This window comes from Elgaria multicarinata, chromosome 10 (assembly GCF_023053635.1).
Source record: "Elgaria multicarinata webbii isolate HBS135686 ecotype San Diego chromosome 10, rElgMul1.1.pri, whole genome shotgun sequence".
In the NCBI taxonomy this organism is placed as follows: Eukaryota; Metazoa; Chordata; class Lepidosauria; order Squamata; family Anguidae; genus Elgaria; species Elgaria multicarinata.
The window spans coordinates 90,200,982-90,214,361 of record NC_086180.1 but is presented as its reverse complement, the minus strand read 5'-3'; positions in this window follow the sequence as shown (position 1 = coordinate 90,214,361).

Genomic DNA, 13,380 nt, shown 5'->3' with positions numbered 1-13,380 from the left:
GGCTCTGCCGCCGTCGCTGCATGGGCGGCGATGGTGGCAGGGCCCGGTAACCCCCCCTATGGGGGGGGACCGGAGCTCCAATCCGGATCCGGAGCTCGGAGCGGAGTGGGCACAGGCGGAGTGGGGGCGGGGCAGAGCGGGCCGATCCGAAAATGGCGGATCTTAAAGTGAAGCGGAGTGGGGGGTCCGTGCACACCCCTAGTGAAAATGGAGATATAGTGTGTGTGTGTGTGTGTGTGTGTGTGTGTGTGTGTAATTTAAACATATTTCTTTTAGTAATGAATTGAGCAGTAATGGTTATGCCTGAAAGAGAAAATAACATGATTATGTATCTTCAAAGTCATCTATTTTTCTACCTTCCCGTTCTCTCCTGAGAATAAAACCAGTGTTGATGCAACTTCCAGGTGAAATTCAGGGACATACATTACAAATACTGGTTTACGTGATAGACAATACCTATTTATTTATAGAAGAAACCTGTGTTTTAATGCATACAGCTGTAAATGAAAAAGTCACAAATTGGAGCATGCTAAGTTCAAGTAAGGTGGGGATATGAAAATATCCTGAAGGTCATGTTCTCAAAAACTTCCAAGAGAGCTATTCCTGTTCTGATTTATCCTGTGGTGCTTTCCCAGCTCCCCTTATTAAAACTTCTGAAGGATAATAAGGGCTTCCATTTCAAATGAACCTGAAAAGTTTAGAGCAGCAGAGTGGGTGTCATTTGCTCTGGGGGGAAGGGCGCCTCAATCTCTCCCTTGATTCTGGGGGGAAGGGGACCCTAATCTCCCCATTGGTTCTGGGGGGAAGGGGACCCTAATCTCCCCATTGGTTCTGGGGGGAAGGGTGCCTCAATCTCCCCATTGGTTCTGGGGGGAAGGGCGCCTCAATCTCCCCATTGGTTCTGGGGGGAAGGTGACCCTAATCTCCCCATTGGTTCTGGGGGGAAGGGGACCCTAATCTCCCCATTGGTTCTGGGGAGAAGGGTGCCTCAATCTCCCCATTGGTTCTGGGGGGGAGGGGACCCTAATCTCCCCATTGGTTCTGGGGGGAAGGGGACCCTAATCTCCCCATTGGTTCTGGGGGGAAGGAGACCCTAATCTCCCCATTGGTTCTGGGGGGAAGGGGACCCTAATCTCCCCATTGGTTCTGGGGGGAAGGGTGCCTCAATCTCCCCATTGGTTCTGGGGGGAAGGGGACCCTAATCTCCCCATTGGTTCTGGGGGGAAGGGTGCCTCAATCTCCCCATTGGTTCTGGGGGGAAGGGGACCCTAATCTCCCCATTGGTTCTGGGGGGAAGGGGACCCTAATCTCCCCATTGGTTCTGGGGGGAAGGGGACCCTAATCTCCTCATTGGTTCTGGGGGGAAGGGTGCCTCAATCTCCCCATTGGTTCTGGGGGGAAGGGCACCTCAATCTCTCCCTTGGTTCTGGGGGGAATGGCGCCTCAATCTCCCCATTGGTTCTGGGGGGAAGGGCGCCTCAATCTCTCCCATGGTTCTGGGGAGAAGGGCGTCTCAATCTCCCCATTGGTTCTGGGGGGAAGGGCGCCTCAATCTCTCCCTTGGTTCTGGGGGGAATGGCGCCTCAATCTCCCCATTGGTTCTGGGGAGAAGGGCACCTCAATCTCTCCCTTCGTTCTGGGGGGAAGGGGGCCCTAATCTCCCCATTGGTTCTGGGGGGAAGGGGACCCTAATCTCCCCATTGGTTCTGGGGGGAAGGGTGCCTCAATCTCCCCATTGGTTCTGGGGGGAAGGGCACCTCAATCTCTCCCTTGGTTCTGGGGGGAATGGCGCCTCAATCTCCCCATTGGTTCTGGGGGGAAGGGCGCCTCAATCTCTCTCATGGTTCTGGGGAGAAGGGCGCCTCAATCTCCCCATTGGTTCTGGGGGGAAGGGGACCCTAATCTCCCCATTGGTTCTGGGGAGAAGGGCGCCTCAATCTCTCCCTTCGTTCTGGGGGGAAGGGGACCCTAATCTCCCCATTGGTTCTGGGGGGAAGGGGACCCTAATCTCCCCATTGGTTCTGGGGGGAAGGGTGCCTCAATCTCCCCATTGGTTCTGGGGGGAAGGGCACCTCAATCTCTCCCTTGGTTCTGGGGGGAATGGCGCCTCAATCTCCCCATTGGTTCTGGGGGGAAGGGCGCCTCAATCTCTCCCATGGTTCTGGGGAGAAGGGCGCCTCAATCTCCCCATTGGTTCTGGGGAGAAGGGCACCTCAATCTCTCCCTTCGTTCTGGGGGGAAGGGGACCCTAATCTCCCCATTGGTTCTGGGGGGAAGGGGACCCTAATCTCCCCATTGGTTCTGGGGGGAAGGGCGCCTCAATCTCCCCATTGGTTCTGGGGGGAAGGGCACCTCAATCTCTCCCTTGGTTCTGGGGGGAATGGCGCCTCAATCTCCCCATTGGTTCTGGGGGGAAGGGCGCCTCAATCTCTCCCATGGTTCTGGGGAGAAGGGCGCCTCAATCTCCCCATTGGTTCTGGGGGGAAGGGGACCCTAATCTCCCCATTGGTTCTGGGGAGAAGGGCGCCTCAATCTCTCCCTTCGTTCTGGGGGGAAGGGGACCCTAATCTCCCCATTGGTTCTGGGGGGAAGGGTGCCTCAATCTCCCCATTGGTTCTGGGGGGAAGGGCACCTCAATCTCTCCCTTGGTTCTGGGGGGAATGGCGCCTCAATCTCCCCATTGGTTCTGGGGGGAAGGGCGCCTCAATCTCTCCCATGGTTCTGGGGAGAAGGGCGCCTCAATCTCCCCATTGGTTCTGGGGGGAAGGGGACCCTAATCTCCCCATTGGGCTACAAAGAGCACCAGAGGAATCTGCCACCCCCAGTTGTTTGGAAGCATGAGAGCCCATTAAAGTAAGAGGTTGCTAACTTTGTGTGTGTGTGTGTGTGTGTATGTGTATGTGTGTGAACTGCCCATAGAGCTTTGGCCATGGGGTGGTGTAGAAATGTAATCAATGAATGAAATCAGATGAAGCCTTTGTCTTGCTTTGAAATTTCCTTTCTTCTTTTTCTGTAGCCTCCTCATTGTGTTTTCCCTACCTTGGAGGGCTCAGTGGGAGTCTCCACATCCACAGCTTCACGAGCTGATAATTGGCTTAGTGCACTCAAGACAAAGGTTTTTGGGGTGGGTGGGCAGGGGGAGCTAGTTTTCGCCTTGCCTTCTCCTTCTTCCAGCCCTACTTGGGAGGCTCTTTCTGGTCCTTTCTCCATGTTCTTTTCCTGACCTTCATTTCTAGCCCAGGGTCCACTGCCCCTGTTTTGATGATATCTCCCAAGGTTTATATGACCCCCACTTCCTACTGTAAAGGTTGAGCAAGTCTTTCCATGACCTGCACTATCGGATTTAGCATGGACCCAGACCAAGACAAAAAGGGCTCACAAATTGTGAGGTAGAAGACTTTATTAAGACTAAAGGTAGGGTAGATACATTGAGAAGAATAACTAAAAGTAGCTTGAAACATGCACAGAATAAAAACCTAGTAACGGATAAAACAATAACATCTTATGTGACTACTTACTCATAAGCAGGGCCTTGCCCCCCCTCCCCATGTTTTCTCCACATCCTTTGGCAAAGACAAGAGAAGGAGTTTGGGGCAGGTCCCCAACTATATACCTTTTCTCCTGTTTCGTCTCGCCCTCCCCCCTCCTTCCTTGGCCTCGGCCTATTACCTTCGCCTCACACCTCCTTTGGCCTCTGAGATGACTCATAGCATTGAAGTAGATAAGAAGCATCTTCCTGGCGCCAAGGTTCATTCTCATTTAGAATTCTTTGTCATTTAGGGTTTGCGCATAGTAATAACAAACTTCTCTGACCTTCCTCCCTCTTCCAGGTGGTCCAGCCACCAAGGCTTTTTGTCATTTAGAATTTGTGCATAATAATCCCAAACTAAAACTACCCTTTCCCAACTGCATCACCCATTTCTCCTCTGCCCAGCGCTGTCTGTCTGCTCTCCTTCACACCTGCATTCCTATGTTCTATTTGTACCTTCCTTCCTTAGGACTTAAGAATCACAGAACTGAAAAATCACAGAGCTGACCCTTCTGGAAACCACCCCTTGACCCCTTCTGAACTCTTACCCCATGGCTCGGCAAAGCCCCAGAATTTTGTCATTCAGGAATTAGCAATCCTACTTGCTGGAGAAGGATTTGAACTCATACCCCTTGAAGAATTACTCATAACCCTTGAAGCCTTGTTAGGAGTTATCATCGTCATCATCATCCAAAAAGAAAAAAGATCCACCTTGATGACTCTTTGATAGTTTGGACTGGAGTCCCAACTATAGTAATTGGAAAATGTTTCTGGGTTGTATAGCTTCAAATGCACAATCGGTTTGATTGTTGAATGAAAGCAAAGTTTTGCTCTTGTTTGCCATACATACACTTCTTCTTTTTTTTTTGCTAATAGCCATTTAGAAGTCCCAGTTCACTGGACACTTATGAACTATTTAGTAGCAATCATTATTTAATAAGACTGTAAATTTAGCATTACATGAATTATACAAGGTTTATAAAGTGATTATTTAGTCAGTAGAAAATTAAGTCCTGACATATATATTTTTTCTAAATAGGAACTAGGACATTCATTAGCACTGTTAAATTTTTAATCAGCTCGATCTACTGTGGTTGATCTAGCTATCATTCTAAATTGCCCATTTCTCTCTGCCAGTACACTTGTTGCAGTATATATATCTTAAGGATAGCAGTGTGACATTGCTCATTGACACCTAGGCAAAGAATATGCCATCCAGTATTTTAATGAAAACAGTTGCCTGGCTTTGTACAAAAAGAAATAACAATAACAACCCCCCTTGCAGCTGGGGTTTCATGTATGTGGAAATCATTGTAAACTCTGCTGCCCAGAGAACTGTGAATATGGATGGTATAAACATGTAATAAATGAAAAGAAATGAAACATATATGAAAAGGTAACCATAAAGGTGTCACCAATGGCTATGCCCACCCTTCTTTTCATCTCTGATTCCCCAGTTTTCTGCCTTAGGGGGGAATGGGTTGATATGTTTTAGGTTAGGGTATGAATCTTAAAATCTTCATGCAATTAATAATATGTCATTATTAAACTGAATGTGCTAGTAAAGCAATATCACGATATGAAAACCCACCCCCAATCTACTTCACTTTCTGAGAAATGTGACTTCAGGGAGTGGTTAAATTGACAAGTTTCAGAGGGGCAGCTGGGTTTGTCTGTTGAACCAAAAACAACATGTACTTTGTTGTTTTTAAGCTAACTGGGCTTCTCTCAAGCCACAAACCCAATAAAGCCCATGAATTTATACAAAAGTTCTGTAAAGTGTTACCATTATGTCAGGGGCACATCTACACAAAGGGTTGGCCCCGGGGTGGCTTTACAGTAGCAGCATGTCATCTATATGATGCAGCCACCATTGCAAAGCCATCCGAGGACAAACACTGGAAACATCGCTCCAAAAAAGTTGGACACTTACCCCGACTTTTTTGGCAGCAGGGCCCACGGCACCCCCTGATTGGAACCTTGTCCAGTTTCTTCAGAATTGCTTAAACTGTCTTTCAAAAAACATTTGATAAACTATCAGTGTGTGTAAGTCAGTTTCTCTAAAGAAAATGGGCCAGTTGCTTCTGAGGAAGGATCTATTGACATAAAATCCATCAACCCCCCTTGTTAACTGATTTCTGTGCACCTTTGAGGCTGCTCCTTCATTTTCTGCACTGATTGTTTCCTTCCGCTCGTTCTTTTAGAAAATGCAGGGTCCAATAGAGAAGAGATGTTTGTTGCTTTGATTCCTCATTCACATGTGTAACGGCCAATGGAGGTCTAAAGGGTCTTTTACCAGAGAAGTGTGGTCTGCACACAATGGGCAGCCATTATTTTTAACAGCTGTGTAGAAAAGGGAATTTCAGCAGGTGTCCTTTGTATGCATGCAGCACCTAGTGAAATTCCCTCTTCATCACTACAGTTAAAGCTGCAGGAGCTATACTAGAGTCACTAGATATAAAATAGGGCAGGGCTCCTGCAGCTTTAACTGTTGTGATGAAGAGGGGATTTCACCAGGTGCTGCATGCATACAAAGGACACCTGCTGAAATCCCCTTTTCGATGCAACTGTTAAAGATACAGGAGCCCTGTTCTCCTTCTTGTCATATGGTCACCCTAGTGGAACCCGAAACCACGGGTCCCTGTGGTTCGCTGAGTGGTGGTCACAGACTCTCAAGACACAATTTCTCTCTCTTTAGAAGATTTACTACAAGCAGCGCTGCAGGGTGACAGTCAGAGGAACTGCCCAACAATTTCAGGAAAGGTTAACATATTTATAGGGTCAGGTCCCCTCAGATACAATGGCAGAACCTTCCCACCAATCATAATACAGCTCTGCAATACAATAACCAATGAGAAGCAAAGCATCTAGGCATATACAGAGTTCAGGTACTTCTCTGACTAGAACACCATAATGGGTATTGCAATAGCTACAGGAAATACATCTCCATCTGTTTCCTAGTTGTGGTTAGCTTGCCTTAAAAATATCTTACTATCTGTTTAACTGTCTAACTGGTTTGTGACATGTGGTTTCAGCATCAGCTAAATTGTGACAGCAAGTGTAACATTAAAAATAGGTTTTAATTAAGTGTGTTATAGAGCCATTTTCCTATACCTGTGGGCATTAGGTAAAAGAACCAGCTTGATTTCCTCGACAGTAACGGCTACTTAAATGGGGGAAATAACTCAAACACTCATTCAAAATCAGGAGCACAGCCAGAGCTGGACCACCGGATGGAGCTCCCGGCTTCTGCAGCCTGGAGGACCCCTAAATGCTGTTGCCATAATAGTTAACCATCAGTTCTTACATCCATATAGTTCAAAGTCCCACAATATTTAAATGCGAGTAGGTAGGTGCAACTTTAAAAAATGCACAATAATTCTCAATTAACCTGGTTGTGAATTCAGACAAATACCCTGTTTATTAGGGGTGTGCACGGACCCCCCGCTCCGCTTCTCTTTCAGATCCGCGATTTGTGGATCAGCCTGCTCCGCCCCGTCCCCACTCTGCCTATGTCCGCTCCGCTCCGCTCGGAGCTCCGGATCCGGATCGGAGCTCCGTTTCCCCCCCATAGGCTTGCATTAAGCTAAAAAAGTATACAACTTTTTTTTCTGTGAAAGTTAGAATCCTCAAGTTTGGCACCATGACACCTCATGGGGGTATACACACGCACGCAAAGTTTCAAGGCAATCCCATCATCCCCTGATTTTTGGGGAATTTCTGAAAATAGGGTACCCCATTCACACCCCTTTCCATAGCTCTGTCAATTTGCACGTTAGAAACCTCAAACTCACCACCATGAAAGCTTATCCAGGGATACATACACATGCCGAGACTCAAGGCAGTCCCATCATCCCCTGATTTTGGGGGAATTTATGAAAATCCAACAGCCCATTCACACCCCTTTCCATAGCTCCGTCAATTTGCAAGTTAGAAACCTCAAACTCACCACCATGAAAGCTTATCCAGGGATACATACGCATGCTGAGACTCAAGGCAGTCCCATCATCCCCTGATTTTTGGGGAATTTAGGAAAATCGGGCACCCCATTCACACCCCTTTCCATAGCTCTGTCAATTTGCACATTAGAAACCTCAAACTCACCACCATGAAAGCTTATCCAGGGATACATGCACGCCAAGACTCAAGGCAGTCCCATCATCCCCTGATTTTTGGTGGGGCTTAAACCTGCAGACATCTCAATGGGGCCATTTCAAAGGAAATCCCAACATGCCATGAATTGGGGAGTAGAGATCAACCTAAATGAATCTTCTTCCACACTTGAAAAATGGATTTGGAACTTCCAAAACTCTAAGTGAGCACAGGAAGGACTTCTCCCCTGAGTCAAAGCCAGACACACACAACATCTCTGCGAGGTGGGCAGGGGAGGAGGGAGGGAAGGCAGGCAGGCAGCAGACATTTCTGGGGGCATAAGGAAGTGAGCCAAGGATAAGCCAGTAATACATATAAAATGGAATAAATAAATAAATAAATAAATAAATAAATGAAGGAGGGGTGGAATTAAAAGCAGCAGTGTTGCTGAATAAACAACAAGAAGAACTTTAAAAAAAAGGTTATATCTGTCTTTTACCAGCAATAGGGGGACATGCCCAGGGGAGGGGGAAGCAGCTGCCAGTTCAACGCATGAAAGCCATTGCTTCACCAACAGCTCTGAGGAGTAAACGCTCACTTCAACTCATGATAGGCATTGCTCCACCGGGTTACTCTCTTTGGAAGGCTCTGATGGCCTTCCAAGTACAGGAGAGAGTGGGGGCACGTCCACATGGGATGCCCTAGGGGAGCTCATCCCCTTGCAGCACATCTTTTCAGTTGTTCCCCAAAGTTAGGGTGGGTAGCAGTGCTCTCTTATTATTGGCTTAATATATGATTTCACAGGTTGTGTTTGTGCATTTGGTGGGGCTACTGTTTTAAAAAACACTGGTAAAAGTCCGTTCAGATTAAGAAAGAGAAGTTTCCCAGAATCCCAAGTTACCCATTTTGCCTATCCCCTCCTCCAACTTTGGGATCATGTGATCATGACCGGGAGTTGACTCTGCCCCTCAGCCCTTCGAAAAAGGTATTTTTCCCGCCGATTTTTTAAAAAATTCTAGCGCGCGACCCGCACCACGCAGAGAGGTGAGAGTAGTCTCAAAATGACCCCCATCCACGACTCTCTGAGCACAAGAATTTTCAGAACGATAGCTTCAAAAACAACACAGTTGTCCCCGATTCTTTTCCGCAATGCGATCCTATTGGCGAAAACCGCCGTTTGACCTGCGCTGTCCCTGTTTGAAATGCTTGTTTACCCAATTTTTTAAAAAATATAGCACGCGAACCACATGACGCAGAGAGGTGAGAGTAGTCTCAAAATGACCCCCATCCACGACTCTCTGAGCACAAGAATTTTCAGAACGATAGCTTCAAAAACAACCCAGTTATCCCCGATTCTTTTCCGCAATGCAATCCTATGGGCGAAATGTTTCAAGATGGCGATCGGAGCGGTCCGCCTGAAAGAGGAGCTCCGAAAAATGGCCGCTTCTCTTCGCCTTGCTTCTAGGGGTCCGCGGTCCACTTCTACTCCGCCTCTGGGCAAGGCGGAGCAGGCCAATTCGCTCCTGCTTCTGCGCTTCTAATCAGAGCGAAGCACATGCCTACTGTTTATGCTGCGAAAGTAAAACCTCCCACTGCACTTTTCAATACATATATTCTGAACACTAGGGAGCACCACAGAGTAAAGGCTCTGGTTTTGGACAGGCTGACTGGAATATTTTGAATGTACAAAGGAATTTCTTCACTGATTCGAAGATGTTTTCCCCTATCTATTTCTAACTTCATGAGGAAGGAAGAGACGTTTAAGACAGCAAAACTTCTAAAACCATGTCACTTTTAAGATTGTTCATCCTAACATAGAATCTAGGTGGACGGATGTCTGATTATTATTTTTAGCCATTTCTATGTTATCACTTAGCATATATGTATGATGTTATTATTTGTTGCTTACATATTGCCATGAATGAACATAGTGTTCTTCTATAGAGTAACATACTCGGGTTCCTCCTGATTTGGCCAAATAATATATACTTCTAGGTAAGGTCTAGGCCTATGTCTGGGCAACTACCAGGCTCGGCTAGGATTTGCTTATGTTTCTCCAGTCTTACTCTAGGTATCTTTATTAGCCTGCCTGTTACCCATCCAGTGTGCCAGTTTCCCTGGTCTCTTTCCTGTCTGTATCCTCATCCCAGCCTCACCTTTGGATGGACTTCTTGGCTCTGGACCCAGGCTTACTATGGACTCTGACTCTTTTGTGGATCTGTCCATCCAGCTCTGGTTCCAGTCATGCCAAATTTTTGCTTTTTCCTTATGTGTACAAATATGCTTTGTTGCTTTGGGTCATGTTCCATTACGTATAGAAGACTACACAGAGAGGGAGAGAAAATCCATAGAACTGGGAATTTGGCAGCACTAATGCTGAGGTGTTGCTATATTCAAGCTTAAAAAAGAGTGATCATGAACTCCAAAAAAACTTTATTTGAAGTCATATAAAATTAAGATCAAGAAGGAAACATAGAGATGCACAAACCCAGTACAGTAGGCATCTGCCATTTAGACTCCCACTCTCCCAGCTTGGAGAGATCCCTTTGGAGCTCTTCACAATCCCTTTGTGTTTTAACAACCTTAAATAATTTGGTATCATCAACAAACTTGGCCACTTCACTGCTCACTCCAAATTCCAGATTATTTATGAACAAGTTGAAAAGAATTGGTCCCAATACCGATCCCTGTGGGACCCCACTATTTCCTTCCCTCCATTGGGAGAATTGAGCTTTTATTCCTATTCTATGCTTTCTGTTCTTTAACCAGTTACTGATTCATAAGAGGACCTCTCCTCTCATTCCATGACTGCAAAGTTTGCTCAGGAGTCTTTGGTGGGGGATTTTATCAAAAGCCTTTTGAAAGTCCAAGTAAACCATGTTCACCAGATCACCACTGTCTACATGTTTGTTGACACTCTCAAAGAATTCTAGTAGATTAGTGAGACAGGACTTGCCTTTGTGAAAGCTGTGTTGATTCTTCTTCAGCAGGACTTGCCCTTCCATATGCTTACTAATTTTGTCTTTAATAATGCTTTCAACCAATTTACCTGGAACAGATGTCAAGCTAACCGGCCTGTAATTTCCCAGATCAGCCCTGGATCCCTTTTTGAAAATTGGTGTTATATTGGCTATCTTCCAGTCCTCTGATACAGAGGCTGAGCTTAGGGACATGTTGCATATTTTTGTTTCAGTTATTATTATGGCAACCCTGAATGAGTTTTAACCAATTACTAGTCATATATAAAACCAAATACAACAAATACATCAATACATATATTACATTATATTACATAGTATTATTCTACATATGGCTTCCAGTAGGACGCCATTTGAATTATCATAGTTCTTAAAGTACATCCTTATTCAAAAAGGCTTTCCTGATTTTTGCTACATTCACCACAAAATAGGCTAGATTCAACGATATAGAATTCATTGTGAGAAGATGGACGATTTTGTCCTGGTCTGTGCTGTGGGCCATTTGATCCAAATAACTTGCTAAATTAATATTCCTGGGGGTCTCATATAATCTGCAATATAGAACGTAGTGGGCTGTGTCCTCCACCACCTGGGCACCGCAAATACATAGTCTCTGTTCCCTTGGGATATTTTTGTGCTTTCCTTCTCTAAAGTTGGACGGCATAGACTGAAATCGCAGATTGGCAAGGGCTCTACGGAGCTCAGGGGTGGTAATTTCAGTTAAATATTTTTCTTCCCTATGTTTTACTTTTATATAAGGGTAACTGTTGGAATATCTGGAAGCCTTAATTGCATCCATATTGATTTTACTGAAATGACACTGTGGAGTTTGTCTTATTAATTCCCGCTGTTGTTGTACATCTCCACTCAATATTACTTTGGGGTCGAGTCCAAAGTATCTCATTTTGGTTTCACAGCGATGTAGCCAGTTATTTGTTGAGCAGGAAGATCTCTGCTCATCTATGCATAAACTAACCAGCTTATTTATTGTATATTTTGTTTTAAGGTAATAGAAGAGCATGGACTTCCAGATGGAGTACTCTAGGGGAAGCACCCCTACCTCTGCCCTTATATAGCATCAAGGTTCTCAAAAATTTGTTTTGGACCACCTCGAGTTCTTTTACCTTTGTACTGCCCCAAATTTCAGCCCTGTATGTTATTTGCAGTAACACTTTTGCCCTGAAGACTTTACATGCTGGGACTACCAATTGTCCCCCTCAGACTCTAGCGAACTTCAGCACCATTTGCGTAGAGTTGTGCGCTTTCAGGTTTGTTGCCTCCAAGTGAGTAGACCACGAGCCGTTTTGCTTGTAACATATACCTAAATAATTAAATGAGTTCGTCTGTTCCAAAGGGTGGCCATTTAGAGTCCACCTGTGACTGGGTGGGGTGGGGTGCGTAAACTGAAAACCATTACTTTAGTTTTGGAGTAGTTTATATTCAATAGCTCCTTCCTACATGCTTCCCCAAAGGCTTTGAGCGATCTTCTCATGCCCACTTGGTTTTGTGATAAAATCACCATATCGTTCGCATACAGCAGTAGGTTCACTTTCCTTGAACCCACAGCCACCGGGAAGTTTGCATTATTTGCCAGGTCCCCAATAAAATTATTTACATAGATTATTATTATTATTATTTATTTATATAGCACCATCAATGTACATAGTGCTGTACAGAGTAAAACAGTAAATAGCAAGACCCTGCCCCATAGGCTTACATTCTAATAATGTAATGTACATGTACTGTAATGTACATTCTAATAATGTAATGTAGATGGTCCGCAATTTCATATTTGAGTTCTTTGAGAACTCTAGGATGGATACCACCCGGGCCTGGTGATTTATTTGCTTTCAGTTTGTCAATAAGGTTAAGAACTTAATCTTTTGTCACCACTATTTGCCTCAGTTCCTCCAACTCCCTTCCTGAAAACATCAGTTTGGGCAAAGGCATCTCTCCTGTATCCTCTGCAGTGAACACTGTTGCAAAGAATTCAATTTCCCAGTCCCCCTTTAGTATTCCCTTAACTCCATTGTCATCCAATGGTCCAACTGCTTCTCTAGCTGGTTTCCTGCTTCTGATAGATTTAAAGAATTCATTATTGTTGGACTTGATATTATTAGCGATGTGCTCTTCAAAATGCTTCTTTGCATGTCTTATTGTCTGCTTGCATCTCCTTTGTGCCAGCTTGTGCTCCCTTTTATTTTCCTCACTTGGGCAAGACTTCCATTTTCTGAAGGAAGCCCTCTTTTCTACAATAGCTTCCTTGACACTACTTGTTAACCATGCTGGTGACCTCTTGGACTTGGTGCTACCTTTCCTAACCTGTGGAATACATTTTAGTTGAGCTTCTGTTACTGTGCTTTTGAGTAAGCTCCGTGCATTTCCCAAGGATTTAACCCTCTTGATTCCCCCTTTCAACTCTCTTTTCATCAGTTCCGTCATTTTAGAGAAGTTTCCTCTTTTGAAGTCAAATGTGTCTGTGTTAGACTTCCTTGGCAGTTTCCCACTTAAGTTTATATATCAAATCTGATAGCACTGTGGTCACTGTTACCAATTGGTTCAACAATACTTACATCTCATATTAGGTCCTGGGCAGCACCACTTAGGATTAAGTCCAGGTTCACCTCCCCTCTGGGTGGTTCCATGACCAACTGTTCTAGGGCACAGCCATTTAGGAGATCAAGAAATTTAACTTCTTTGTCATGATTGGAAAGGATTATGATGATGAAAAATAAATATCAGATGTTTGGTACAAAATATTGCAAGAATACATAATGCTTA